The sequence below is a fragment of the Aulostomus chinensis genome, chromosome 20 (assembly GCF_037954235.1).
Source record: "Aulostomus chinensis isolate RoL2024-O1b breed Wild chromosome 20, RoL_Achi_v1.0, whole genome shotgun sequence".
Lineage (NCBI taxonomy): Eukaryota > Metazoa > Chordata > Actinopteri > Syngnathiformes > Aulostomidae > Aulostomus > Aulostomus chinensis.
In genome coordinates this window covers 5,805,832-5,820,788 of record NC_141339.1, presented here as the reverse complement: position 1 = coordinate 5,820,788, position 14,957 = coordinate 5,805,832, and the positions used below count along the sequence as shown (strand labels likewise).

Below are 14,957 nucleotides of genomic sequence, written 5' to 3'. Positions count from 1 at the left end.
GGCGTTTTACTTTTTTATTCAGGTGTGCCGCGGCGCCCTGGACATTGAGGTCCTCGTTAGTATAGTGGACAGTATCTCCGCCTGTCACGCGGAAGACCGGGGTTCGATTCCCCGACGGGGAGTAGGCAGTGGGCAGGCTGCTATTCGGTCAAGAGTAACACAAACCCAAGTCCAGTGCTGCTACTGACCACTTGTGCCTGACGCTTACAAATCCTTTCATTACTATCCTCTATCAAATGTGTCCTCGTCTTGTGCAGACTGTTAAGTGGATTCTGTGTTTTGTCCGCTCCACTTGGACAATTTGGATCTCTGTCCTTTTTCTGGCGCAAACAAGTAAAACACCGCTGTTTCTCCCCACGGAGTCAGCAGGACTAACGCCGCCAAAGCTAGCCAGCTTCACCTACAGCTAGCCCAGCCGGGGCAGGAGGCTGGCACCGTGGCAGCAGCTGGCCAGCTTCACCTACAGCAAGCCAAGCCGGGTCTAACGTCATGCGGGGTGTTTTGGACAACTAAATGGTGAGGATACTGTCTAATAACAGGCTGCCGTGCCAATCTTTAAATACCGTAATAATAATGGAAGATTTGTGTGATTTGTTGAGGGGATCCAATTTGGCGGCTGCAGGATTGGGTTTCTCCTTTTCACAGACGATGTGGTCCTGCTGGCTTTAGCAGGCCGTGACCTTCAGCTCTCGCTGGTTTGCAGCCGATTGGGAAGCATCCAGGATGAGAATCAGCACCTCCAAGTCCGAGCCCATGGTCCACACCTGGATAAGGGTAGGATGCCATCCCAGGTCCCATTTCAAGCTCACTACTGATGGATGTGTCTATCCCATTTGAACTGCAACAGTGAGAATCAGTCGGTTGTATCATCTACTTCTGCAGATTGGTCAATTGAAGTTTCTGGAATCTCACCAAAACATGAGATCATCCTATGAGCTAGCCTGGCACCTTCAGGTAGCAATAAACCAACCTTCAATTGTCAAACCAACATGGTCTGACAGAGCAGCAGTTATCAATCCTAGAACTTAGGGCAGATTAAAAAAAAAAATATATATATATATATATATATTTTCCACTCTACATATTTGCTGTCGCTTGGTTTTCAAGGCTTAAGTTGCTCACTGATGTCCTGGCTACTGGGAAATATAATGTATTGTTTAGTTTTTAGCATGCTCTATCACTTTACCTTTATCAGTGTATGATGATGCTCTTACACCAGAAACAAATATGTTCAAGTTGATTTATTATTCAATGCGTAGGCCATGGCTCCTAAAATTAGCAGTGAAGGGGAGTACTTATAGTCAGTAGTACCTATAACCCTCCCTAAACCCACGATCAGAGCTCAGAGATCAAAGTCAGTTATTACATTGTCAGTGCCCAAAGTTCCCAAGGGACGACACTCGTTCAAATAAACATGAAACGTGCAAAAAACTGCCACCAGCTATCAGTTGCTCTGTCCTCTCCCCAGCAGCAGAAGCCACGCACAGTTCACGGGCCCCTTTACGCAGTGATCATCCCAACATGTGTTAAAGTTCCACAGTGCATTTCATTATGTCTTGAATTCTGGGAGCTTAGAATTCTGATGATCACAAAGTCCACACCATGTATAAGACGACGGAAACAGATCGCCGCAAACTTGCCAAAATGATCAATTTCGATTTGTTTGACTTTGGAGATGACTTTAAAACGTCTAACATGCATCTAGAGTATGACGAAGATCTCCCCAAGCCGGGTAATAGTAGGTAGGAGTGAAGCAAACTCATAAGCTTCTGAAAATACTCACTATAATAGCAGCTCTTCAAGTGGTGGATGGAGACTGGCAACCGCCCCCTTTGTGCTTGCCGAAGGAAAAGTGCTCCAAGGGCAATGACCGAACCGAGCAGGATTCTGCAAAACCTGATGAACGGTCATGCAGAAACAGGAGTCACGTCTTCCAGAAGAGGGATGTTTCCAAACCCTCTTGGTCCCTTGGCTGGTTCTCCCGATGGGACGAAACCCATTTGATACGAGGCTGTTTGCCTTCCCACGCAGCGTCAGCAATCAAACAGCGCTCCCCGAGAAAGGTTGGACTCTCTTTTTTTGCCCAGGGTGACAACCACTCTTGTGGTGTCCTCCCCACGGAGTCAGCGCATTGACTCCTTGCCAATACGTATCACAGGGCAGGGTAATGGGAAAGTTGGCCTCTTTGCAGTTACCACGAAGAGGTGTGTTCTGCTCTGTCTTTCCCCACCTTCCACCTTCACACCCATCTCTCCTGTCACCTGCCTTTGCCCATTTCTCCTCCCTTTGAGTGATGTCATGGGACTTGGCACTGACTCGCGGTCATCCCTACTAGGGTGGCGCAAAAGCATCCGCCACTTATAGGTGAATGTCGATAAAGGCTTTTTCCTCACGTATAACTGCAATCTTGGGAGGACAGGCTGAGACTCTGAAACATAGAAGTTAGCAAAATGAGACCCCACAAAACTGATATGCACTTCACTCTCAAGGCCAATTGTAAACTTTGCAGAGAAACGTGAAACACCGCCCTCAAGCTTTTCATGGTGTTTTTTTTTGCCTTGCTACTTGGCGAGCATCCCTTTGTTTACCCCCACTTCAATATCTCCTTGACATTTGCTCGCCGTTTTCTTCAGACAGTGAAAGTCGGCAAGTTTGACCAATAATTTTGTGCAAACATGACAGAGGGAAGGTGTTTCCACCCGGTTTCGAACCGGGGACCTTTTGCGTGTTAGGCAAACGTGATTACCACTACACTATGGAAACTGCAAAGACCAGGAAAATGTCCACATCGCTGGGTCGCTAGGCCTGTTTTTGCTCCCATTCTCCCGAAGCCGGCGTTTTACTTTTTTATTCAGCTGTGCCGCGGCGCCCTGGACATTGAGGTCCTCGTTAGTATAGTGGACAGTATCTCCGCCTGTCACGCGGAAGACCGGGGTTCGATTCCCCGACGGGGAGTAGGCAGTGGGCAGGCTGCTATTCGGTCAAGAGTAACACAAACCCAAGTCCAGTGCTGCTACTGACCACTTGTGCCTGACGCTTACAAATCCTTTCATTACTATCCTCTATCAAATGTGTCCTCGTCTTGTGCAGACTGTTAAGTGGATTCTGTGTTTTGTCCGCTCCACTTGGACAATTTGGATCTCTGTCCTTTTTCTGGCGCAAACAAGTAAAACACCGCTGTTTCTCCCCACGGAGTCAGCAGGACTAACGCCGCCAAAGCTAGCCAGCTTCACCTACAGCTAGCCCAGCCGGGGCAGGAGGCTGGCACCGTGGCAGCAGCTGGCCAGCTTCACCTACAGCAAGCCAAGCCGGGTCTAATGTCATGCGGGGTGTTTTGGACAACTAAATGGTGAGGATACTGTCTAATAACAGGCTGCCGTGCCAATCTTTAAATACCGTAATAATAATGGAAGATTTGTGTGATTTGTTGAGGGGATCCAATTTGGCGGCTGCAGGATTGGGTTTCTCCTTTTCACAGACGATGTGGTCCTGCTGGCTTTAGCAGGCCGTGACCTTCAGCTCTCGCTGGTTTGCAGCCGATTGGGAAGCATCCAGGATGAGAATCAGCACCTCCAAGTCCGAGCCCATGGTCCACACCTGGATAAGGGTAGGATGCCATCCCAGGTCCCATTTCAAGCTCACTACTGATGGATGTGTCTATCCCATTTGAACTGCAACAGTGAGAATCAGTCGGTTGTATCATCTACTTCTGCAGATTGGTCAATTGAAGTTTCTGGAATCTCACCAAAACATGAGATCATCCTATGAGCTAGCCTGGCACCTTCAGGTAGCAATAAACCAACCTTCAATTTGACAGAACCAACATGGTCTGACAGAGCAGCAGTTATCAATCCTAGAACTTAGGGCAGATTAAAAAAAATATATATATATATATATTTTCCACTCTACATATTTGCTGTCGCTTGGTTTTCAAGGCTTAAGTTGCTCACTGATGTCCTGGCTACTGGGAAATATAATGTATTGTTTAGTTTTTAGCATGCTCTATCACTTTACCTTTATCAGTGTATGATGATGCTCTTACACCAGAAACAAATATGTTCAAGTTGATTTATTATTCAATGCGTAGGCCATGGCTCCTAAAATTAGCAGTGAAGGGGAGTACTTATAGTCAGTAGTACCTATAACCCTCCCTAAACCCACGATCAGAGCTCAGAGATCAAAGTCAGTTATTACATTGTCAGTGCCCAAAGTTCCCAAGGGACGACACTCGTTCAAATAAACATGAAACGTGCAAAAAACTGCCACCAGCTATCAGTTGCTCTGTCCTCTCCCCAGCAGCAGAAGCCACGCACAGTTCACGGGCCCCTTTACGCAGTGATCATCCCAACATGTGTTAAAGTTCCACAGTGCATTTCATTATGTCTTGAATTCTGGGAGCTTAGAATTCTGATGATCACAAAGTCCACACCATGTATAAGACGACGGAAACAGATCGCCGCAAACTTGCCAAAATGATCAATTTCGATTTGTTTGACTTTGGAGATGATTTTAAAACGTCTAACATGCATCTAGAGTATGACGAAGATCTCCCCAAGCCGGGTAATAGTAGGTAGGAGTGAAGCAAACTCATAAGCTTCTGAAAATACTCACTATAATAGCAGCTCTTCAAGTGGTGGATGGAGACTGGCAACCGCCCCCTTTGTGCTTGCCGAAGGAAAAGTGCTCCAAGGGCAATGACCGAACCGAGCAGGATTCTGCAAAACCTGATGAACGGTCATGCAGAAACAGGAGTCACGTCTTCCAGAAGAGGGATGTTTCCAAACCCTCTTGGTCCCTTGGCTGGCTCTCCCGATGGGACGAAACCCATTTGATACGAGGCTGTTTGCCTTCCCACGCAGCGTCAGCAATCAAACAGCGCTCCCCGAGAAAGGTTGGACTCTCTTTTTTTGCCCAGGGTGACAACCACTCTTGTGGTGTCCTCCCCACGGAGTCAGCGCATTGACTCCTTTCCAATACGTATCACAGGGCAGGGTAATGGGAAAGTTGGCCTCTTTGCAGTTACCACGAAGAGGTGTGTTCTGCTCTGTCTTTCCCCACCTTCCACCTTCACACCCATCTCTCCTGTCACCTGCCTTTGCCCATTTCTCCTCCCTTTGAGTGATTTCATGGGACTTGGCACTGACTCGCGGTCATCCCTACTAGGGTGGCGCAAAAGCATCCGCCACTTATAGGTGAATGTCGATAAAGGCTTTTTCCTCACGTATAACTGCAATCTTGGGAGGACAGGCTGAGACTCTGAAACATAGAAGTTAGCAAAATGAGACCCCACAAAACTGATATGCACTTCACTCTCAAGGCCAATTGTAAACTTTGCAGAGAAACGTGAAACACCGCCCTCAAGCTTTTCATGGTGTTTTTTTTTTGCCTTGCTACTTGGCGAGCATCCCTTTGTTTACCCCCACTTCAATATCTCCTTGACATTTGCTCGCCGTTTTCTTCAGACAGTGAAAGTCGGCAAGTTTGACCAATAATTTTGTGCAAACATGACAGAGGGAAGGTGTTTCCACCCGGTTTCGAACCGGGGACCTTTTGCGTGTTAGGCAAACGTGATTACCACTACACTATGGAAACTGCAAAGACCAGGAAAATGTCCACATCGCTGGGTCGCTAGGCCTGTTTTTGCTCCCATTCTCCCGAAGCCGGCGTTTTACTTTTTTATTCAGGTGTGCCGCGGCGCCCTGGACATTGAGGTCCTCGTTAGTATAGTGGACAGTATCTCCGCCTGTCACGCGGAAGACCGGGGTTCGATTCCCCGACGGGGAGTAGGCAGTGGGCAGGCTGCTATTCGGTCAAGAGTAACACAAACCCAAGTCCAGTGCTGCTACTGACCACTTGTGCCTGACGCTTACAAATCCTTTCATTACTATCCTCTATCAAATGTGTCCTCGTCTTGTGCAGACTGTTAAGTGGATTCTGTGTTTTGTCCGCTCCACTTGGACAATTTGGATCTCTGTCCTTTTTCTGGCGCAAACAAGTAAAACACCGCTGTTTCTCCCCACGGAGTCAGCAGGACTAACGCCGCCAAAGCTAGCCAGCTTCACCTACAGCTAGCCCAGCCGGGGCAGGAGGCTGGCACCGTGGCAGCAGCTGGCCAGCTTCACCTACAGCAAGCCAAGCCGGGTCTAACGTCATGCGGGGTGTTTTGGACAACTAAATGGTGAGGATACTGTCTAATAACAGGCTGCCGTGCCAATCTTTAAATACCGTAATAATAATGGAAGATTTGTGTGATTTGTTGAGGGGATCCAATTTGGCGGCTGCAGGATTGGGTTTCTCCTTTTCACAGACGATGTGGTCCTGCTGGCTTTAGCAGGCCGTGACCTTCAGCTCTCGCTGGTTTGCAGCCGATTGGGAAGCATCCAGGATGAGAATCAGCACCTCCAAGTCCGAGCCCATGGTCCACACCTGGATAAGGGTAGGATGCCATCCCAGGTCCCATTTCAAGCTCACTACTGATGGATGTGTCTATCCCATTTGAACTGCAACAGTGAGAATCAGTCGGTTGTATCATCTACTTCTGCAGATTGGTCAATTGAAGTTTCTGGAATCTCACCAAAACATGAGATCATCCTATGAGCTAGCCTGGCACCTTCAGGTAGCAATAAACCAACCTTCAATTTGACAGAACCAACATGGTCTGACAGAGCAGCAGTTATCAATCCTAGAACTTAGGGCAGATTAAAAAAAAAATATATATATATATATATTTTCCACTCTACATATTTGCTGTCGCTTGGTTTTCAAGGCTTAAGTTGCTCACTGATGTCCTGGCTACTGGGAAATATAATGTATTGTTTAGTTTTTAGCATGCTCTATCACTTTACCTTTATCAGTGTATGATGATGCTCTTACACCAGAAACAAATATGTTCAAGTTGATTTATTATTCAATGCGTAGGCCATGGCTCCTAAAATTAGCAGTGAAGGGGAGTACTTATAGTCAGTAGTACCTATAACCCTCCCTAAACCCACGATCAGAGCTCAGAGATCAAAGTCAGTTATTACATTGTCAGTGCCCAAAGTTCCCAAGGGACGACACTCGTTCAAATAAACATGAAACGTGCAAAAAACTGCCACCAGCTATCAGTTGCTCTGTCCTCTCCCCAGCAGCAGAAGCCACGCACAGTTCACGGGCCCCTTTACGCAGTGATCATCCCAACATGTGTTAAAGTTCCACAGTGCATTTCATTATGTCTTGAATTCTGGGAGCTTAGAATTCTGATGATCACAAAGTCCACCCCATGTATAAGACGACGGAAACAGATCGCCGCAAACTTGCCAAAATGATCAATTTCGATTTGTTTGACTTTGGAGATGACTTTAAAACGTCTAACATGCATCTAGAGTATGACGAAGATCTCCCCAAGCCGGGTAATAGTAGGTAGGAGTGAAGCAAACTCATAAGCTTCTGAAAATACTCACTATAATAGCAGCTCTTCAAGTGGTGGATGGAGACTGGCAACCGCCCCCTTTGTGCTTGCCGAAGGAAAAGTGCTCCGAGGGCAATGACCGAACCGAGCAGGATTCTGCAAAACCTGATGAACGGTCATGCAGAAACAGGAGTCACGTCTTCCAGAAGAGGGATGTTTCCAAACCCTCTTGGTCCCTTGGCTGGTTCTCCCGATGGGACGAAACCCATTTGATACGAGGCTGTTTGCCTTCCCACGCAGCGTCAGCAATCAAACAGCGCTCCCCGAGAAAGGTTGGACTCTCTTTTTTTGCCCAGGGTGACAACCACTCTTGTGGTGTCCTCCCCACGGAGTCAGCGCATTGACTCCTTGCCAATACGTATCACAGGGCAGGGTAATGGGAAAGTTGGCCTCTTTGCAGTTACCACGAAGAGGTGTGTTCTGCTCTGTCTTTCCCCACCTTCCACCTTCACACCCATCTCTCCTGTCACCTGCCTTTGCCCATTTCTCCTCCCTTTGAGTGATGTCATGGGACTTGGCACTGACTCGCGGTCATCCCTACTAGGGTGGCGCAAAAGCATCCGCCACTTATAGGTGAATGTCGATAAAGGCTTTTTCCTCACGTATAACTGCAATCTTGGGAGGACAGGCTGAGACTCTGAAACATAGAAGTTAGCAAAATGAGACCCCACAAAACTGATATGCACTTCACTCTCAAGGCCAATTGTAAACTTTGCAGAGAAACGTGAAACACCGCCCTCAAGCTTTTCATGGTGTTTTTTTTTGCCTTGCTACTTGGCGAGCATCCCTTTGTTTACCCCCACTTCAATATCTCCTTGACATTTGCTCGCCGTTTTCTTCAGACAGTGAAAGTCGGCAAGTTTGACCAATAATTTTGTGCAAACATGACAGAGGGAAGGTGTTTCCACCCGGTTTCGAACCGGGGACCTTTTGCGTGTTAGGCAAACGTGATTACCACTACACTATGGAAACTGCAAAGACCAGGAAAATGTCCACATCGCTGGGTCGCTAGGCCTGTTTTTGCTCCCATTCTCCCGAAGCCGGCGTTTTACTTTTTTATTCAGGTGTGCCGCGGCGCCCTGGACATTGAGGTCCTCGTTAGTATAGTGGACAGTATCTCCGCCTGTCACGCGGAAGACCGGGGTTCGATTCCCCGACGGGGAGTAGGCAGTGGGCAGGCTGCTATTCGGTCAAGAGTAACACAAACCCAAGTCCAGTGCTGCTACTGACCACTTGTGCCTGACGCTTACAAATCCTTTCATTACTATCCTCTATCAAATGTGTCCTCGTCTTGTGCAGACTGTTAAGTGGATTCTGTGTTTTGTCCGCTCCACTTGGACAATTTGGATCTCTGTCCTTTTTCTGGCGCAAACAAGTAAAACACCGCTGTTTCTCCCCACGGAGTCAGCAGGACTAACGCCGCCAAAGCTAGCCAGCTTCACCTACAGCTAGCCCAGCCGGGGCAGGAGGCTGGCACCGTGGCAGCAGCTGGCCAGCTTCACCTACAGCAAGCCAAGCCGGGTCTAACGTCATGCGGGGTGTTTTGGACAACTAAATGGTGAGGATACTGTCTAATAACAGGCTGCCGTGCCAATCTTTAAATACCGTAATAATAATGGAAGATTTGTGTGATTTGTTGAGGGGATCCAATTTGGCGGCTGCAGGATTGGGTTTCTCCTTTTCACAGACGATGTGGTCCTGCTGGCTTTAGCAGGCCGTGACCTTCAGCTCTCGCTGGTTTGCAGCCGATTGGGAAGCATCCAGGATGAGAATCAGCACCTCCAAGTCCGAGCCCATGGTCCACACCTGGATAAGGGTAGGATGCCATCCCAGGTCCCATTTCAAGCTCACTACTGATGGATGTGTCTATCCCATTTGAACTGCAACAGTGAGAATCAGTCGGTTGTATCATCTACTTCTGCAGATTGGTCAATTGAAGTTTCTGGAATCTCACCAAAACATGAGATCATCCTATGAGCTAGCCTGGCACCTTCAGGTAGCAATAAACCAACCTTCAATTTGACAGAACCAACATGGTCTGACAGAGCAGCAGTTATCAATCCTAGAACTTAGGGCAGATTAAAAAAAAATATATATATATATATATTTTCCACTCTACATATTTGCTGTCGCTTGGTTTTCAAGGCTTAAGTTGCTCACTGATGTCCTGGCTACTGGGAAATATAATGTATTGTTTAGTTTTTAGCATGCTCTATCACTTTACCTTTATCAGTGTATGATGATGCTCTTACACCAGAAACAAATATGTTCAAGTTGATTTATTATTCAATGCGTAGGCCATGGCTCCTAAAATTAGCAGTGAAGGGGAGTACTTATAGTCAGTAGTACCTATAACCCTCCCTAAACCCACGATCAGAGCTCAGAGATCAAAGTCAGTTATTACATTGTCAGTGCCCAAAGTTCCCAAGGGACGACACTCGTTCAAATAAACATGAAACGTGCAAAAAACTGCCACCAGCTATCAGTTGCTCTGTCCTCTCCCCAGCAGCAGAAGCCACGCACAGTTCACGGGCCCCTTTACGCAGTGATCATCCCAACATGTGTTAAAGTTCCACAGTGCATTTCATTATGTCTTGAATTCTGGGAGCTTAGAATTCTGATGATCACAAAGTCCACCCCATGTATAAGACGACGGAAACAGATCGCCGCAAACTTGCCAAAATGATCAATTTCGATTTGTTTGACTTTGGAGATGACTTTAAAACGTCTAACATGCATCTAGAGTATGACGAAGATCTCCCCAAGCCGGGTAATAGTAGGTAGGAGTGAAGCAAACTCATAAGCTTCTGAAAATACTCACTATAATAGCAGCTCTTCAAGTGGTGGATGGAGACTGGCAACCGCCCCCTTTGTGCTTGCCGAAGGAAAAGTGCTCCGAGGGCAATGACCGAACCGAGCAGGATTCTGCAAAACCTGATGAACGGTCATGCAGAAACAGGAGTCACGTCTTCCAGAAGAGGGATGTTTCCAAACCCTCTTGGTCCCTTGGCTGGTTCTCCCGATGGGACGAAACCCATTTGATACGAGGCTGTTTGCCTTCCCACGCAGCGTCAGCAATCAAACAGCGCTCCCCGAGAAAGGTTGGACTCTCTTTTTTTGCCCAGGGTGACAACCACTCTTGTGGTGTCCTCCCCACGGAGTCAGCGCATTGACTCCTTGCCAATACGTATCACAGGGCAGGGTAATGGGAAAGTTGGCCTCTTTGCAGTTACCACGAAGAGGTGTGTTCTGCTCTGTCTTTCCCCACCTTCCACCTTCACACCCATCTCTCCTGTCACCTGCCTTTGCCCATTTCTCCTCCCTTTGAGTGATGTCATGGGACTTGGCACTGACTCGCGGTCATCCCTACTAGGGTGGCGCAAAAGCATCCGCCACTTATAGGTGAATGTCGATAAAGGCTTTTTCCTCATGTATAACTGCAATCTTGGGAGGACAGGCTGAGACTCTGAAACATAGAAGTTAGCAAAATGAGACCCCACAAAACTGATATGCACTTCACTCTCAAGGCCAATTGTAAACTTTGCAGAGAAACGTGAAACACCGCCCTCAAGCTTTTCATGGTGTTTTTTTTTGCCTTGCTACTTGGCGAGCATCCCTTTGTTTACCCCCACTTCAATATCTCCTTGACATTTGCTCGCCGTTTTCTTCAGACAGTGAAAGTCGGCAAGTTTGACCAATAATTTTGTGCAAACGTGACAGAGGGAAGGTGTTTCCACCCGGTTTCGAACCGGGGACCTTTTGCGTGTTAGGCAAACGTGATTACCACTACACTATGGAAACTGCAAAGACCAGGAAAATGTCCACATCGCTGGGTCGCTAGGCCTGTTTTTGCTCCCATTCTCCCGAAGCCGGCGTTTTACTTTTTTATTCAGGTGTGCCGCGGCGCCCTGGACATTGAGGTCCTCGTTAGTATAGTGGACAGTATCTCCGCCTGTCACGCGGAAGACCGGGGTTCGATTCCCCGACGGGGAGTAGGCAGTGGGCAGGCTGCTATTCGGTCAAGAGTAACACAAACCCAAGTCCAGTGCTGCTACTGACCACTTGTGCCTGACGCTTACAAATCCTTTCATTACTATCCTCTATCAAATGTGTCCTCGTCTTGTGCAGACTGTTAAGTGGATTCTGTGTTTTGTCCGCTCCACTTGGACAATTTGGATCTCTGTCCTTTTTCTGGCGCAAACAAGTAAAACACCGCTGTTTCTCCCCACGGAGTCAGCAGGACTAACGCCGCCAAAGCTAGCCAGCTTCACCTACAGCTAGCCCAGCCGGGGCAGGAGGCTGGCACCGTGGCAGCAGCTGGCCAGCTTCACCTACAGCAAGCCAAGCCGGGTCTAACGTCATGCGGGGTGTTTTGGACAACTAAATGGTGAGGATACTGTCTAATAACAGGCTGCCGTGCCAATCTTTAAATACCGTAATAATAATGGAAGATTTGTGTGATTTGTTGAGGGGATCCAATTTGGCGGCTGCAGGATTGGGTTTCTCCTTTTCACAGACGATGTGGTCCTGCTGGCTTTAGCAGGCCGTGACCTTCAGCTCTCGCTGGTTTGCAGCCGATTGGGAAGCATCCAGGATGAGAATCAGCACCTCCAAGTCCGAGCCCATGGTCCACACCTGGATAAGGGTAGGATGCCATCCCAGGTCCCATTTCAAGCTCACTACTGATGGATGTGTCTATCCCATTTGAACTGCAACAGTGAGAATCAGTCGGTTGTATCATCTACTTCTGCAGATTGGTCAATTGAAGTTTCTGGAATCTCACCAAAACATGAGATCATCCTATGAGCTAGCCTGGCACCTTCAGGTAGCAATAAACCAACCTTCAATTTGACAGAACCAACATGGTCTGACAGAGCAGCAGTTATCAATCCTAGAACTTAGGGCAGATTAAAAAAAAATATATATATATATATATTTTCCACTCTACATATTTGCTGTCGCTTGGTTTTCAAGGCTTAAGTTGCTCACTGATGTCCTGGCTACTGGGAAATATAATGTATTGTTTAGTTTTTAGCATGCTCTATCACTTTACCTTTATCAGTGTATGATGATGCTCTTACACCAGAAACAAATATGTTCAAGTTGATTTATTATTCAATGCGTAGGCCATGGCTCCTAAAATTAGCAGTGAAGGGGAGTACTTATAGTCAGTAGTACCTATAACCCTCCCTAAACCCACGATCAGAGCTCAGAGATCAAAGTCAGTTATTACATTGTCAGTGCCCAAAGTTCCCAAGGGACGACACTCGTTCAAATAAACATGAAACGTGCAAAAAACTGCCACCAGCTATCAGTTGCTCTGTCCTCTCCCCAGCAGCAGAAGCCACGCACAGTTCACGGGCCCCTTTACGCAGTGATCATCCCAACATGTGTTAAAGTTCCACAGTGCATTTCATTATGTCTTGAATTCTGGGAGCTTAGAATTCTGATGATCACAAAGTCCACACCATGTATAAGACGACGGAAACAGATCGCCGCAAACTTGCCAAAATGATCAATTTCGATTTGTTTGACTTTGGAGATGACTTTAAAACGTCTAACATGCATCTAGAGTATGACGAAGATCTCCCCAAGCCGGGTAATAGTAGGTAGGAGTGAAGCAAACTCATAAGCTTCTGAAAATACTCACTATAATAGCAGCTCTTCAAGTGGTGGATGGAGACTGGCAACCGCCCCCTTTGTGCTTGCCGAAGGAAAAGTGCTCCAAGGGCAATGACCGAACCGAGCAGGATTCTGCAAAACCTGATGAACGGTCATGCAGAAACAGGAGTCACGTCTTCCAGAAGAGGGATGTTTCCAAACCCTCTTGGTCCCTTGGCTGGTTCTCCCGATGGGACGAAACCCATTTGATACGAGGCTGTTTGCCTTCCCACGCAGCGTCAGCAATCAAACAGCGCTCCCCGAGAAAGGTTGGACTCTCTTTTTTTGCCCAGGGTGACAACCACTCTTGTGGTGTCCTCCCCACGGAGTCAGCGCATTGACTCCTTGCCAATACGTATCACAGGGCAGGGTAATGGGAAAGTTGGCCTCTTTGCAGTTACCACGAAGAGGTGTGTTCTGCTCTGTCTTTCCCCACCTTCCACCTTCACACCCATCTCTCCTGTCACCTGCCTTTGCCCATTTCTCCTCCCTTTGAGTGATTTCATGGGACTTGGCACTGACTCGCGGTCATCCCTACTAGGGTGGCGCAAAAGCATCCGCCACTTATAGGTGAATGTCGATAAAGGCTTTTTCCTCACGTATAACTGCAATCTTGGGAGGACAGGCTGAGACTCTGAAACATAGAAGTTAGCAAAATGAGACCCCACAAAACTGATATGCACTTCACTCTCAAGGCCAATTGTAAACTTTGCAGAGAAACGTGAAACACCGCCCTCAAGCTTTTCATGGTGTTTTTTTTTGCCTTGCTACTTGGCGAGCATCCCTTTGTTTACCCCCACTTCAATATCTCCTTGACATTTGCTCGCCGTTTTCTTCAGACAGTGAAAGTCGGCAAGTTTGACCAATAATTTTGTGCAAACATGACAGAGGGAAGGTGTTTCCACCCGGTTTCGAACCGGGGACCTTTTGCGTGTTAGGCAAACGTGATTACCACTACACTATGGAAACTGCAAAGACCAGGAAAATGTCCACATCGCTGGGTCGCTAGGCCTGTTTTTGCTCCCATTCTCCCGAAGCCGGCGTTTTACTTTTTTATTCAGGTGTGCCGCGGCGCCCTGGACATTGAGGTCCTCGTTAGTATAGTGGACAGTATCTCCGCCTGTCACGCGGAAGACCGGGGTTTGATTCCCCGACGGGGAGTAGGCAGTGGGCAGGCTGCTATTCGGTCAAGAGTAACACAAACCCAAGTCCAGTGCTGCTACTGACCACTTGTGCCTGACGCTTACAAATCCTTTCATTACTATCCTCTATCAAATGTGTCCTCGTCTTGTGCAGACTGTTAAGTGGATTCTGTGTTTTGTCCGCTCCACTTGGACAATTTGGATCTCTGTCCTTTTTCTGGCGCAAACAAGTAAAACACCGCTGTTTCTCCCCACGGAGTCAGCAGGACTAACGCCGCCAAAGCTAGCCAGCTTCACCTACAGCTAGCCCAGCCGGGGCAGGAGGCTGGCACCGTGGCAGCAGCTGGCCAGCTTCACCTACAGCAAGCCAAGCCGGGTCTAACGTCATGCGGGGTGTTTTGGACAACTAAATGGTGAGGATACTGTCTAATAACAGGCTGCCGTGCCAATCTTTAAATACCGTAATAATAATGGAAGATTTGTGTGATTTGTTGAGGGGATCCAATTTGGCGGCTGCAGGATTGGGTTTCTCCTTTTCACAGACGATGTGGTCCTGCTGGCTTTAGCAGGCCGTGACCTTCAGCTCTCGCTGGTTTGCAGCCGATTGGGAAGCATCCAGGATGAGAATCAGCACCTCCAAGTCCGAGCCCATGGTCCACACCTGGATAAGGGTAGGATGCCATCCCAGGTCCCATTTCAAGCTC

General features: G+C 47.8%; 11 non-coding genes across 11 annotated transcripts; 6 read left to right on the top strand and 5 right to left on the bottom strand.

Moving 5' to 3' along the window:
- The first annotated feature begins 50 nt into the window (after positions 1–50).
- On the top strand, positions 51–122 carry trnad-guc (transfer RNA aspartic acid (anticodon GUC)). The gene has a single exon. It is a non-coding gene; the product is annotated as a tRNA-Asp (tRNA).
- A 2,568-nt stretch (positions 123–2,690) lies between these two features.
- Positions 2,691–2,763, bottom strand: trnav-aac (transfer RNA valine (anticodon AAC)). Its single transcript has one exon. It is a non-coding gene; the product is annotated as a tRNA-Val (tRNA).
- A 120-nt stretch (positions 2,764–2,883) lies between these two features.
- trnad-guc (transfer RNA aspartic acid (anticodon GUC)) lies at positions 2,884–2,955 on the top strand. Its single transcript has one exon. It is a non-coding gene; the product is annotated as a tRNA-Asp (tRNA).
- A 2,564-nt stretch (positions 2,956–5,519) lies between these two features.
- Positions 5,520–5,592, bottom strand: trnav-aac (transfer RNA valine (anticodon AAC)). Its single transcript has one exon. It is a non-coding gene; the product is annotated as a tRNA-Val (tRNA).
- Positions 5,593–5,712: 120 nt separating this feature from the next.
- On the top strand, positions 5,713–5,784 carry trnad-guc (transfer RNA aspartic acid (anticodon GUC)). The gene has a single exon. It is a non-coding gene; the product is annotated as a tRNA-Asp (tRNA).
- A 2,565-nt stretch (positions 5,785–8,349) lies between these two features.
- trnav-aac (transfer RNA valine (anticodon AAC)) lies at positions 8,350–8,422 on the bottom strand. Its single transcript has one exon. It is a non-coding gene; the product is annotated as a tRNA-Val (tRNA).
- A 120-nt stretch (positions 8,423–8,542) lies between these two features.
- Positions 8,543–8,614, top strand: trnad-guc (transfer RNA aspartic acid (anticodon GUC)). Its single transcript has one exon. It is a non-coding gene; the product is annotated as a tRNA-Asp (tRNA).
- Positions 8,615–11,178: 2,564 nt separating this feature from the next.
- Positions 11,179–11,251, bottom strand: trnav-aac (transfer RNA valine (anticodon AAC)). The gene has a single exon. It is a non-coding gene; the product is annotated as a tRNA-Val (tRNA).
- Positions 11,252–11,371: 120 nt separating this feature from the next.
- trnad-guc (transfer RNA aspartic acid (anticodon GUC)) lies at positions 11,372–11,443 on the top strand. The gene has a single exon. It is a non-coding gene; the product is annotated as a tRNA-Asp (tRNA).
- A 2,564-nt stretch (positions 11,444–14,007) lies between these two features.
- trnav-aac (transfer RNA valine (anticodon AAC)) lies at positions 14,008–14,080 on the bottom strand. The gene has a single exon. It is a non-coding gene; the product is annotated as a tRNA-Val (tRNA).
- Positions 14,081–14,200: 120 nt separating this feature from the next.
- On the top strand, positions 14,201–14,272 carry trnad-guc (transfer RNA aspartic acid (anticodon GUC)). Its single transcript has one exon. It is a non-coding gene; the product is annotated as a tRNA-Asp (tRNA).
- The last annotated feature ends 685 nt before the right edge of the window (positions 14,273–14,957 follow it).